This window comes from Crinia signifera, chromosome 9 (assembly GCF_055691185.1).
Source record: "Crinia signifera chromosome 9, ASM5569118v1, whole genome shotgun sequence".
In the NCBI taxonomy this organism is placed as follows: domain Eukaryota; kingdom Metazoa; phylum Chordata; class Amphibia; order Anura; family Myobatrachidae; genus Crinia; species Crinia signifera.
This window is the reverse complement of record NC_139225.1, coordinates 37,303,177-37,317,158: the sequence shown is the minus strand read 5'-3', so window position 1 is coordinate 37,317,158 and position 13,982 is coordinate 37,303,177. Positions and strand designations below refer to the sequence as shown.

The 13,982-nt window shown below is 45.7% G+C and overlaps 1 protein-coding gene across 2 annotated transcripts in view; it reads right to left on the bottom strand.

The window, feature by feature from the left end:
- The window catches only part of LOC146035413 (ATP-binding cassette sub-family D member 1-like), an 84,435-nt gene that overhangs the window by 9,930 nt on the left and 60,523 nt on the right, over window positions 1-13,982 (bottom strand). The window lies entirely within an intron of this gene.

The window sequence follows — 13,982 nt, the reverse complement described above, 5'->3', positions numbered from 1 at the left end:
GCGATGCCTTAGTAAGGTTTTTGTACTTATTGTGTGCCGGTTCCCTAACGATGTGGAGTTTCCCATAGTAACTGCAATATGAAAATGCTACTAATAAGTTGAAATTAGGTCGACAGCCAAAAAGTTGATAAGTTTTTCACGTTTATTTAGCGGACATGTGCCAACAGACGGTATTTCATGCCATACAATCCACTAGGGCATGGAGGGAGTATAAAATAATGTGTTGAGCGAGGCGAGGCAATATGCCGAAATTATGGCGAGAGCAACAAGCCATGCGAGGGGACGATTTAATGAATGTCAACCAGTGGCGTAAGTTCGTCACAGTTGCCCGGAGGCAAGATATATATTGGTGCCCCCCCCCCCACACACACACACACACAACCTTATATTACATGTGTCTGCTCTGAAATATTTGTGTTTAATACACACACACACATTATATATATATATATATATATATATATATATATATATATATATATATATATATATATATATATATATATATAGAGAGAGAGAGAGAGAGAGAGAGAGAGAGAGAGAGGACACATATATTTCAGAACTCAGCTATAAAAGGAATATCAATGGCTTTCATTAAAGGATTTAAACTAATAGGGGAGGAGAGGTGCCCCCTTGGCAGCAGGAGCCCGGTGGCAGAAGACTCCATTGCCTCCCAGAGTTCTGCCCCTGATGTCAACCTTCCTGTGGTCGATCAAATGAACCACACCCAATCAAACTACTACTTTAAGTACAATAGTGCTTCTTCCAACATGTTCCTCCCAACACCCTCACCCCCCCCCCCCCCCGAACCCCAACAAAATTCTGCTGTGGGGAAATATAGCACCACACTACAACAAGCAATATACACATCAATCATAAGCCAAGCGCAGAACATGTAAGAAACATAAATGTGATAATAGCAAAAAAGCAGAACATGTAATAAGGCAAGTACAAACACATAGCACAGAGTCTGGCTTGAGCTAATCCGTCAGCATGCCAGCTTCGTACAGGTTGAGTATCCCTTATCCACAGTTTCCAGAATGTAATATATATATATATATATATATATATATATGGGATGGCGTAGCAGCACTCCACGGATTTGAATAAGAAGACTCCAGACACTGGTAACAGTCAACGTTTCGGAATTTACTTCCGTTCTCAAGACAAACCAAATGCATACTAAACAATGAACAACATAAATACCGTGCACTGTGTGAAGATCATCCAATCCCACCGCCAGCTTCCAGGGTGTCAGCTCCCGTCTCCCAGCCATTTCCGGGTCCGTCAGGCCTGCGTGCTGATGTCATCAGCCTGCGTCGTGCTCATTCCCTGGTTGCCTGGGAAACGCCTCACGCCAGCCCGTGTTGTTAGTCACACAGAGCCGGCATCCACGATCAGAATATCTATGTCTCCAAAGTGCCGCTATGGGACCTCCACCGGGCTGTGTGTAGCGCTCGCTGGCGTCAAGGAAAGAGTGCACTGAACAAAGTGCACTTCATAAGCACACTGGTCACGGAGCACACGTAGATGGCATCCGGTTGCTAGGCAACCCGCTAGAAGCTGTCTGGAACGGAAAGGAGACAAAACAGTAAATAAGTGAAAAAATGAAAAAAATAAACATAAGTGCATAAAACCAACAGTTAACAGTATCAGTGTAGAGAGCTGACATAACGTTACAGATCAGGAGGCCAGAATCAGGGGAATTAGAGAAAAATATTAAATGGCATGTGTTCATTCAGTCCCTTGGGACTTAAGGTTTGAAGCCGAAAGATCCAATAAGTTTCTAATTTGAGCAATTTAAGAGCCCTATCACCGCCCCTAATGTCCAGTGGCACGTGATCAATGATCACATATTTCAGATTGGCCAGAGAGTGTTTGGCAGCCACAAAATGCCGAGCTACCGGCTGATCATTTTCTTTGTTATTGAGTGCAGCCTTTATGGCGGATCGGTGAGCCGCTATCCGTTCCCTGAAGGTTCGGATTGTTTTCCCCACGTAGCATAGACCACAGGGACATGTGATCATATATACTACGTGGGTACTTAAGCAAGTGACAGCATGCTTAATGGGTATCTGATGTCCCAGGTGAGGGTGGGAAAAAGATTTGGTGGTTCGCATCCCACTGCAAGTGGTGCATCCCACACATCTTGTACACCCCCCGGGTTTGCGTTGTGTGTTTGGTGGTAATCGAAGGGAAATGTCCGACCTCACGATCCAGTCGCGAAGATTACGGCCGCGTTTGTAGCATGCCATGGGGGTCTTGTTCTTCAGTACTCGAAGATCCTTGTCAGTCTGTATGACCGGCCATAGAAGCTTGGTGTTTTGAGAGATAACATCATCGGCGTGGTTATATTCTCGCACCCATCCGAACCTATCATCGAGGTTTTTCTTGGGCCCTGATTTCTGAAGCAATTGGCTCCGGGAGAGGTTGTTGACTTTATTTCTAGCATGTGTAAGCGTCTGAGCAGAATATCCTCTATCTGAGAATCTTTTGACCATGCGGTCAAGATTGGAGGAGAGTTGGTCGTCTCTGCTGGTAATTCTTTTCACCCGGATTAATTGAGAAAAGGGTAAGCCTTTTTTGAGTGCGGGTGGATGGTGGCTCTGGGCACTCAATAGGGTGTTTCGATCGGTGGGTTTGGAGAAGGGGGATGTCTCTAATTTCCCATTGAGTATAGAAATTTCAACATCAAGGTAGTGGATGGTCGTCTGACTCAACTCGTAAGTAAATTTAATTGGACAGTCCCTCAGATTGATTTCTTTCACCATATCTTCAAACGCATTCCGGGTACCTGTCCAAAACAGGACCTGTTTTGGACAGGTACCCGGAATGCGTTTGAAGATATGGTGAAAGAAATCAATCTGAGGGACTGTCCAATTAAATTTACTTACGAGTTGAGTCAGACGACCATCCACTACCTTGATGTTGAAATTTCTATACTCAATGGGAAATTAGAGACATCCCCCTTCTCCAAACCCACCGATCGAAACACCCTATTGAGTGCCCAGAGCCACCATCCACCCGCACTCAAAAAAGGCTTACCCTTTTCTCAATTAATCCGGGTGAAAAGAATTACCAGCAGAGACGACCAACTCTCCTCCAATCTTGACCGCATGGTCAAAAGATTCTCAGATAGAGGATATTCTGCTCAGACGCTTACACATGCTAGAAATAAAGTCAACAACCTCTCCCGGAGCCAATTGCTTCAGAAATCAGGGCCCAAGAAAAACCTCGATGATAGGTTCGGATGGGTGCGAGAATATAACCACGCCGATGATGTTATCTCTCAAAACACCAAGCTTCTATGGCCGGTCATACAGACTGACAAGGATCTTCGAGTACTGAAGAACAAGACCCCCATGGCATGCTACAAACGCGGCCGTAATCTTCGCGACTGGATCGTGAGGTCGGACATTTCCCTTCGATTACCACCAAACACACAACGCAAACCCGGGGGGTGTACAAGATGTGTGGGATGCACCACTTGCAGTGGGATGCGAACCACCAAATCTTTTTCCCACCCTCACCTGGGACATCAGATACCCATTAAGCATGCTGTCACTTGCTTAAGTACCCACGTAGTATATATGATCACATGTCCCTGTGGTCTATGCTACGTGGGGAAAACAATCCGAACCTTCAGGGAACGGATAGCGGCTCACCGATCCGCCATAAAGGCTGCACTCAATAACAAAGAAAATGATCAGCCGGTAGCTCGGCATTTTGTGGCTGCCAAACACTCTCTGGCCAATCTGAAATATGTGATCATTGATCACGTGCCACTGGACATTAGGGGCGGTGATAGGGCTCTTAAATTGCTCAAATTAGAAACTTATTGGATCTTTCGGCTTCAAACCTTAAGTCCCAAGGGACTGAATGAACACATGCCATTTAATATTTTTCTCTAATTCCCCTGATTCTGGCCTCCTGATCTGTAACGTTATGTCAGCTCTCTACACTGATACTGTTAACTGTTGGTTTTATGCACTTATGTTTATTTTTTTCATTTTTTCACTTATTTACTGTTTTGTCTCCTTTCCGTTCCAGACAGCTTCTAGCGGGTTGCCTAGCAACCGGATGCCATCTACGTGTGCTCCGTGACCAGTGTGCTTATGAAGTGCACTTTGTTCAGTGCACTCTTTCCTTGACGCCAGCGAGCGCTACACACAGCCCGGTGGAGGTCCCATAGCGGCGCTTTGGAGACATAGATATTCTGATCGTGGATGCCGGCTCTGTGTGACTAACAACACGGGCTGGCGTGAGGCGTTTCCCAGGCAACCAGGGAATGAGCACGACGCAGGCTGATGACATCAGCACGCAGGCCTGACGGACCCGGAAATGGCTGGGAGAAGGGAGCTGACACCCTGGAAGCTGGCGGTGGGATTGGATGATCTTCACACAGTGCACGGTATTTATGTTGTTCATTGTTTAGTATGCATTTGGTTTGTCTTGAGAACGGAAGTAAATTCCGAAACGTTGACTGTTACCAGTGTCTGGAGTCTTCTTATTCAAATCCGTGGAGTGCTGCTACGCCATCCCCCTTGCATTTCCTCTACCTGCAGCACCCCGGTCAGATATCTCATTTTATTGCTGGAGTGCCGGTTTCTTCATATTTATATATATATATATATATATATATATATATATATCCAAATATCCCCACAGGGAAAGAACGGCACTCAGGAGACAAACAGCTTGGTGACGTAGCTTATATTAAAGCATAGAGGACGTTTCGGGGTATGAGCCCCTTCATCAGCTCTTACCTACAGCTTACCCTGTAGGTAAGAGCTGATGAAGGGGCTCATACCCCGAAACGTCCTCTATGCTTTAATATAAGCTACGTCACCAAGCTGTTTGTCTCCTGAGTGCCGTTTTTTCCCTGCGGGGATATTTGGATGTATGTGTATTATTCTCTGGCACCTGGAGCAAGTTGTCTCTTCTGGATTCGAGTGCCGGCAGATTTGGAGCAGTATATATATATATATATATATATATATATATATATATATATATATATATATATATATATATATAATTATTATTATTTGCTCAAAGCACTACTGGGACATGTGTAACTGGCACTACTGAGGAGATGATATGCAACTGGCACTAAATATGTGCAAGAAAATGATTGCTTGGCATTCAAATTCAGTGCCTGATAGTCAGGGCTATTTTTCAGCAGGCTCCAGCAGGAACTGAGGCCCTTATTCTAGTTCACTCTCTCTGACAAAATCCTTCTTAGATGGACAAAACCATGTGCACTGCAGGTGGGGCAGATGTTACTTGTGCTGATATAATTAGATTTGGGTGGGGTTTTACTCCAAAGTGAGATCTATATTGCAGTGTAAAAATAAAGCAGCCAGTATTTACCCTGCACAGAAACAAAATGACTCACCCAAATCTAATTCTCTCTGCACATTTTAAATCTGCCCCCCTGCAGATGGTTTTGTCCATCTAAGAAAGATTGTCAGAAAGAGTGAACTAGAATAAGGGCCTCAGTTCCTGCTGGAGCCTGCTGAAAAATAGCCCTGCTGATAGTACACAAAAAAATATATTTGTGTGTATTTCATGTGTCTGAACATAATGCAAGATATCTAATTGAAATATAAAAATATTCAGAAATCCGGAATAATCAGTTATCCACAATTCTTCTGGTCCCGAGCATTTTGGATAAGGGATACTCAACCTGTAGTGATCTGCCGCGCAGCTGGGAGCTGGGTTATGGCAAGCGCTGCAAATTGTTGCACAAGAAACACATGACACCCTAGCCAATCAGATAACATTAAACAGACAGACTCCTCCAACAGGCTTATATTTGCAAAGGTTTAATTCACAGGATATCAAGAATCTCAGTCATTCTTAAACCTGCAGGCCATTATATAACGTGTCATTGATAGGCTTCAATTACAGTTATGGAACAAAGCGATTGGCTACATTTCAATGGTGCAAGCTGTAACCCTTATACAGCTTGTCTGCCTGGTCCATACAGCCTTCATTAACTATGACATAGACAGAATGTTACAAGTGGCTTGTTCTAGCTTCCTATAACAGAACAATGTAAATGTCACTATCATGTAACTGCAGAGGCGGCAGGACAGTACATGCCAGCTACTGACTGAATGGGAGCGGAGAGGAAGCAGAGCGGTGTAACGTTCTCATCTCCCCCATGTAATGTGGCCTTGTCTCTGTGCTGAATGTCACTGTGCGGACTACAGAGGAGGAAAGAACAAGGCTCCATTCAGCCAGTGTTCCCGACATGGGGGCCAAGGCTGGAAGCTATCCAAGTTACCCATCATTGACGATAGAGGGGGACAGAAGTTGGGCACAAAAGGGCAGCTGGAGGTCAAATAACTGCGACTGACCATAGTGCCCTCACTCAGGCAATGCTGATTAACCCCTTTGCTGCATGAACTGCTAACCCGCGCATAGAACTCCGAGGTCCTGAAATCCTAGAGCAGGAATTTGTGAGGACAGAATCCTGATTTATGCATATGAATGACCATTATTTCCTCATCAAGTAGAGGTCAAACGGCCCAGAATTTATTAGGCGAGAGAGCGAGTTGACAGGCCTTATGTGTCCCAGGTTAACAAGAACAGTCCCAGTTTCTGTAACTGGGACTCTTTCGAGAGAACTATGACCATATATTTATATCATTTATAACCAGGACCATACACACTGGGCAACTTTGAGCTGAAAGTCTCTCAAAACAGCAGCTCAAAGCGTGTATGGCCCGGTGATGAGCGCTGCTGTGCGCTCCCGCAACATCGCTGGGAAAGCGGGTTATACCAGCAGATGAGCGGCTTTCAGGACGGCTTTGCAAGGTGCTCCACTATGCAACGTCATCCTCCCCCCCTCCGTCGGTGCCGGGCAGGGGGAAACTGAGCGGTCATCGCTGTCCATACATGCTGGGCATAGTCGCCCAGTGTGTATGGACCTTAACACTGTTTCAGTGCATGCATGTTACATCTTTAGAGCATGTGCGGGGGGACCTGTGAAGTTGATGAGTGGGCATTGCCAAGCCCGGACACCGCCATTACCTGGTAACAGCTATAGTTCTGCCCATTTACTACATAATACTAAAGGTGCATCTTGCCCAGTGAGATGGGCCCTCTCCTGCACAGGCATTCTCCAGCTCCACAGGAATAAAAAAATGATTTAAACAATATTTCAACAACACACAAGGGTGCTGGGCAGTGGCATGCCTATTGTGGTTGCATCGTGATTGTAAGCTTGCAGCAGGGCCCTCCTACCTACAAGCCTGTCTGTGGTTACCCAGTTTCTTCTATCACAGTCTACAGTTGTAAAGCACAATGGAATCTGCTGCGCTATATAAGAAACTGCTAATTATAATAATAATATTAGAGGCCTTTTAATAAAGACAGTCCCATGCCACAACCCTGCTAGGACTCACAGAGTGGCCACTGGCATTATTTCTGGCATTCCTTCTGAGATATTGCCACTGGTCCAAGCTCAAAAGATTGCAATCAGTGCCAGGGTATTTGCGATCTTCCGAACTGGCAGCAGGTTCTGGGGCGCTCACTGGGGTAAATTTGTTAAGATGGGCGTTCTATTGAAGATGGGATGTTGTCCATAGCGTAGCAACCAATCAGATTTTACAGCTTTATTTAGCACCTTCTAAAACAGGATACATAAATGTGTGGTTGTTATGGGCAACATCACATTTTGAATAAAACAGAATAGAATTCCCATCTTAATAAACTTATCCCACTGCTTCTGCAACAAAATGGTCGAGCAAAGTGAGCCACGCGAGGATACGCGGTACATTAATTGGGGGTCTATGTGGTCATTGACACAAGTTTTGGGGAAAAACTCAAGTCCACCTATTTCATGTCCCGACCAATAGTGGTCGACCTATAGACTGTCTGTCTCAACACAGTCTATCTAATAATCCCCACCCGCTTTAAAAAAAAAAAAAAAAAAAAGGGTTGCCAGAGTATTTACTAACGTCTACACAGGTGTCCACACCATATCTCCACACTATATCTCTGGTGGGGCTTTGGCACAAGCTAATATTTCTTATACATGGGACCCCTTAATTCTTAAAATGCCCCTGGGCTACCATTTTCAAGTTTCCATTCTATTTAGTAGTTCTGTGTATGGCTATCATTGTCCTCCCATTCCGCAATAATAATCAGCAATGCTACAACAATGTTCGCCACTTTCAAACGCACTTCCAGGCCAACTTTGACATAAATCAGGGATGATCCCCTCTCCTTCATATAAGGCTGGGTACCCACTATACACCTCACTTGGCTGATTGGATTAACCCTGTGACTTTTGTACACACCAAGGTAGAAATCACTCAGAGTGTATATTCTTCTATAGGATCGGGAGGTCCAGCATCGGAAATATTAGACTGCGCATAAGATGCAACCTCTCATCCTCTCCCCCCTCTACCTGTCCCCATGGATCCCCTCCGCTTCCATCTCCGCCGTTCCCTCCTCCCCACTGGCTGCTCCCACCTTGCTCACCTCTTTAACCTATCCCTTTCTACTGGTATTTTCCCCTCTCTGTTCAAACATGCTCTGGTCTCACCTATTCTTAAAAAAACAAACTTGGACCCTTTATCACACACAAGCTACCACCGTATCTCTCTTCTCCCATTCGCAAACGGCTGGTTTACAGGTATCTCACCAGCTACCTCTCTGACCACTCCATCCTCGATCCCCTTCAATCTGGCTTTCGCCCGTTCCACTCCAATGAGACCACCCTGGTGAAAGTCACCACAAATCTAGGGGCCACTGCTCTCTCCTTATCCTTCTGGACCTCTCTGCTGCCTTTGACACTGTGGACCACCCTCTCCTCCTTCACACACTCCAAAACATTCAAAAAGAGGAAAGACAGGGGGGAGGCCAGGGGAAAAATGGGTAGAGTATGGGGGATATGAGGAAAAAAAGGTGAAGAAAGGTGAAGAAAGGGGATGTGGGTGGGGGGAGGATAGTAATGGGAAGAAAGAGGGAAGAACAGGGGAGATGCTAAGAAAAGGGAAATAACATTACACAGAATGGAGTAAAAGGGAGATGGGGGAGAAGAAAAGGAGAGGGGGAAGAATAAAAAAAAATAAGAAGAATCTATGGAAAATCTAAATCTAGCAACCAGTTGTATTAAAGGTCCAGAATACTAGTATCATATTTATTTATTAAAAGTTTCTTATATAGCGCACACAGATTCCGCAACGCTTTACAGAGAATATTTGAACATTCACATCAGACCCTGCCCCAGTGGAGCTTACAATCTATATTCCCTACCACATATACACACGCAGAGACATTCTAGGGTTAAATTTTTGTTGGGCGCCAATTAACCTACCAGTATATTTTTGGAGGAAATACCCGGAGGAAACCCACGCAAGTACGGGGAGAATATACAAACTCCGCACAGTTAGAGCCATGGTGGGAAACAAACCCATGACCTCAGCGCTGTGAGGCATACATAATTATATGAAAACCAAATTTGTGTTGGATTAATCCAACAGCAAACAATAAAGAGCACACTAGTAAACACTGATAACTCAACTATTTATGGTACCCACAGTGGACACTGTCAACTGTTGTGCATTATAATAATTATATCCGCCACTGCTAACTTCAACCTACTCTAAACTATTCATGAATTCCCTACTGCCATACCACTTATCATACACATATATGGGGGAGGGGCATTGATGATCATTTTGCCTGAACGGGGCAGGTCAGAGCATGATGACATCACTACAGATTATGGAGACATTAGCACATATCCTGTATGCACAAATCTGACTATTGAGATCCGGATTATAGGTCAATAGTCAAACACCACCAATAATTCAACACATAAAAAAGGTCAGATTTTCTTTTTTTCCCAAATGAATTGAAAATGTTCATACTACGATTAGGAACGGTGACCGGAGGCATGGCGAACAAAGCGAGTCATGTGATGCTATGCAATACACTCATTTATGCCCCTTTCAGACCGCACTTTTAAAACGGTAAATTGCCGTTTTTTTACCGTTTTAAAACGGTAATGTGTGCGGTCTGAAAGGTCCAGTCCCACTTAACCGGTTAGAAAATGCCGTTTTTTCTAACCGGTTAAAATGCAGTGTCCTACCCGTTTCTGAACCGGTATTTTAGCGCAAAAATCGGCTCAGAAACGGTATTTAGGACCCAGCCAATGAGCTGGGTCCTAAATTCAGCACAGTGAATACTTAATGAGCGCTCATTAAGTATTCACAGCACTGGAGCCCCCCCCGCGCGTGTCGACACCCCCCGCGCGCGTGTCGACACCCCCCGCGCGCGTGTCGACACCCCCCGCGCGCGTGTCGACACCCCCCGCGCGCGTGTCGACACCCCCCGCGCGCGTGTCGACGGCCCCCGCGTGTCGACCCCCCCGCGCGTGTCGGCGCCCCCCCCGTGTCGACTTACCCCGTGCAGGTATCTCCGTTGTGGTTCCCGGCACTGCAGCTCAGTATGCTCGGAAAGCACTTATGAAAAAAGTGTCTTTCAGAAAATGGCTGCCCCCCATACGGAAGACAGTTTTTTTAAACAGGGTTTCCTATGGGGCAGCCATTTTCTGGAAGACACTTTTTTCATAAGTGCTTTCCGAGCATACTGAGCTGCAGTCCACAACGGAGGTACCGGCACGGGGTAAGTCGACACGGGGGGGGGGGGGGCGCCGACACGCGGGGTGGGGTGGGGGGGGCGTCGACACGCGCGGGGGGCGTCGACATGCGCGGGGGGGCGTCGACATGCTCTCGGTCGACACGCGAGGGGGGGGGGGAGCTGCACGGAGGGGAGGGCTGAAGGCTGCACTGGCTTTGACCCTGTATTTGGAAAGTTTCCAAAAACGGGTCTGCCAGTGTCAAAAAATCGGCACTTAAACGGTAATATACCGTTTAAGTGCTGCGGTGTGAAAGGGGTTTTATCTGGCAGACCCGTTTTTGGAAACGTTTCCAAATACAGGGTCAAAGCCAGTTATGCGGTCTGAAAGCAGCATTAGGGTCCATGGGCTCAACTGTACAAACTGACAACAAAAAAACATAAAAAACTCATGTTGAACATTTACTGTATATATATGGGTTAAGATCACTGCGATTGGTGTGGTGAATAAAAAGTAAGAATAATATAATAAGAAGAATACACAGATATAAGGAGAGATGGCTTGTTTTCACAAATTATATAGTGCGCGCTCTCATGAAATAAATTATTTTCCAGTTATATATTTTTTGTTTATTTTTTATTATCTATTATTTTCATCACAATCTTTATTATTAAATTGTAAAATTTTTAGATACATATTATATGTGCATAATACATATTATAGAGTTAAAAACAGATAAACTGACAGTGTAAATATTATATGGTGTGTGCTCACCCCCCTTTTTTTGTAATTGAGGGGTAGATTTATTAAGCTCGGTGAAGTGATAAACTGTCTGGTTTTTATCACTGGCCAATCAGCTCCTACCTGTCATGTTTCAAACCAAGCCTGTAACTTCACAGGTAGGAGCTGATTGGCCGGTGATAAGAAAGTTTATCACTTCACCAAGCTTAATAAATCTACCCCTGAATTCTTTTTTAATGCTTTAGGTACTCTTTACCTAGCACGGCACCCATCGCGGGCATTGAATGCACAAAAAAATCGGGTGCGATGCGACCGACGCGATGCCCGCGATTTCCCATAGGGAACGATGTTAAATGTCTCAATTGACCCGATTTTCCTGTTCAATGCCTCAATTGACCCGATTTTTCCATAGGAAACAATGTTAAATGGCCCACAGAGGCCAAATAGGCACCCTGAAGTGTGAAATGGCCCCCACAATTGTTAACGCCACCCTACGATCAACGTGAACCCGAAGCGTGGCGAGCGCAGCGAGCCCGCGTGGGGCGGCGGTACGCGTCCTACGACCTTTTCATACCCACTATCCACGTCGGTGTGGAGTTGAGAATAGAATAGTGTGGCGAGCGCAGCGAGCCACCGCGCCCGAAGCGTGGCGAGGGGACGCGGATACCTGTGAAGCCCACGAAGGGACTCGTTTACCTGTGAAGGTATCCGCGTCCCCTCGGACTCTCAACTCCACGCCGACGTGGATAGTGGGTGTATGAAAAGGTCGTAGGACGCGTACCGCCGCGCTCGCCACGCTTCGGTTTCACGTTGATCGTGGGGTGGCGTTAACAATTGTGGGGGCCATTTCACACTTCAGGGTGGCTATTTGGCCTCTGTGGGCCATTTAACATTGTTTACTATGGAAAATCGGGTCAATTGAGGCATTGAACAGGAAAATCGGGTCAATTGAGACATTTAACATTGTTCCCTATGGGAAATCGCGGGCATCGCGTCGGTCGCATCGCACCCGATTTTTAGTGCATTCAATGCCCGTGATGCCCGCGATTTTTTTACCTGCGATGCCCACGATCAAAATCGTGGGCGTCGTGCTAGGTAAAGAGTACCATTTACTTCTATTTTATTGTATATATTACTAGCAAGCAATTGCTTTAAAAGCTAGTAGATGTAGTTTCACTTGCTGCCAACAGATGGCAGTGTTTAGGAGTCACACAGACACTAGACATCTATATATAAATAACCGTCAAGGATATACACAATATATGTATGTATCAGCTACTTTGTTTTTTTCTCTTAAGAAAAAAAACTCTCTCTCAGAGCTACCCCACAGACATAATTGACAGGGTATGGATGATTGAATAGACACCAACTAGGTCGACATGACTGAAGGTCGACAAGGTCATTAGGTTGACACAAACATTATGTCGACAGGGGGAAGGTCGACACAGCCAACATGGTCACTGAAATGTAGCACTACGTGCACTCGCCATGCTTCAGGCACAGTGCCTCGCTAAGCTTGGCACACTATTTTATTCTACTACCGCACCCTAATGGATGGTAGGGCAAAAAAGTAAGGCCTGTCGGCACATGCTAGCTTATACTTGTGTCGGCCTAATGACCCTGTCGACCTTCCTGCATGTCAACCTAGTGACTGTATCCCAATTGACAGGCTAGATACTGCTGTCCAGGGTTCTCTAATTAAGAAGTGCTACAAGAGAAGGAGACAGACCACTTGGTTTTTAGTCTTGAAAAGCCCTCCTTAGAGGACGAAACACGTTGAAGTCATCCCCTTTTGCCTGGATTTGGGTCCCTTAACAGATCTAAAAACCTTAAAAAATGTCTACAATTTCCCCGCAGTACACTGATACTGTATATACCAGCGTCTCACCACGAGAGTGCATTGTTATGGGGCATACACATGTAGAGATGTGTGCTAAGCAAATTAGCTAAGCTATTTAGGGTAGACGATTTCCTGGTGTCCAGATCTCCCATGAGGAGCACATACACATGCAGGAGATTTGAGCTAAGCAATTTTGCTTAAGCAAAAAAAAGCCGGGTAGTGGTTCAGAATGAGAGATTGCGATCAGTATCTCTTATTCTGTACACACAGAGAGATTTGCAGTCACTTGCTAAGCAATTTGACTAGATTTTGACTGCATGCACTGATTTAGTTAGCAGGAGATAATCACTCAGGGCATACACACGGAGAGATCTGTGCTTACTTTCTAATCAATCTTGTCAGTTTGCTTAGAAAATAGCACAAAATCACTCCGTGTGTATGCCCCTTTAGATGCAGCATCTCCACAAGTTCGCCCAATAGTAGCGGCCCTTCCGACTTGGAGACACCAGCTGGACCTGAGATGCGGACACAGCTAATAGTAAGGCTCCCCTGCGTGGTAGGGCGGGCTGGATGGGTGTGGTATAACACATCGACAGTCGGGATTCCGACAGTCTTTAGCTCGATGTCAGAATCCCGACTGCCAGGACTGACAGCGGGGTGAGCACAACAAAGCCCCTTGCGGGCTCGCTACCTATTCTATTCTCCCTGTATGGGGGGGAAGGGGGGGGTTTGTGGATCCCCACGAGGGAGAATAGACGCTGCGCGTCTGTCGGGGTTTTAGCAGTCGGGTTTCCGACATCG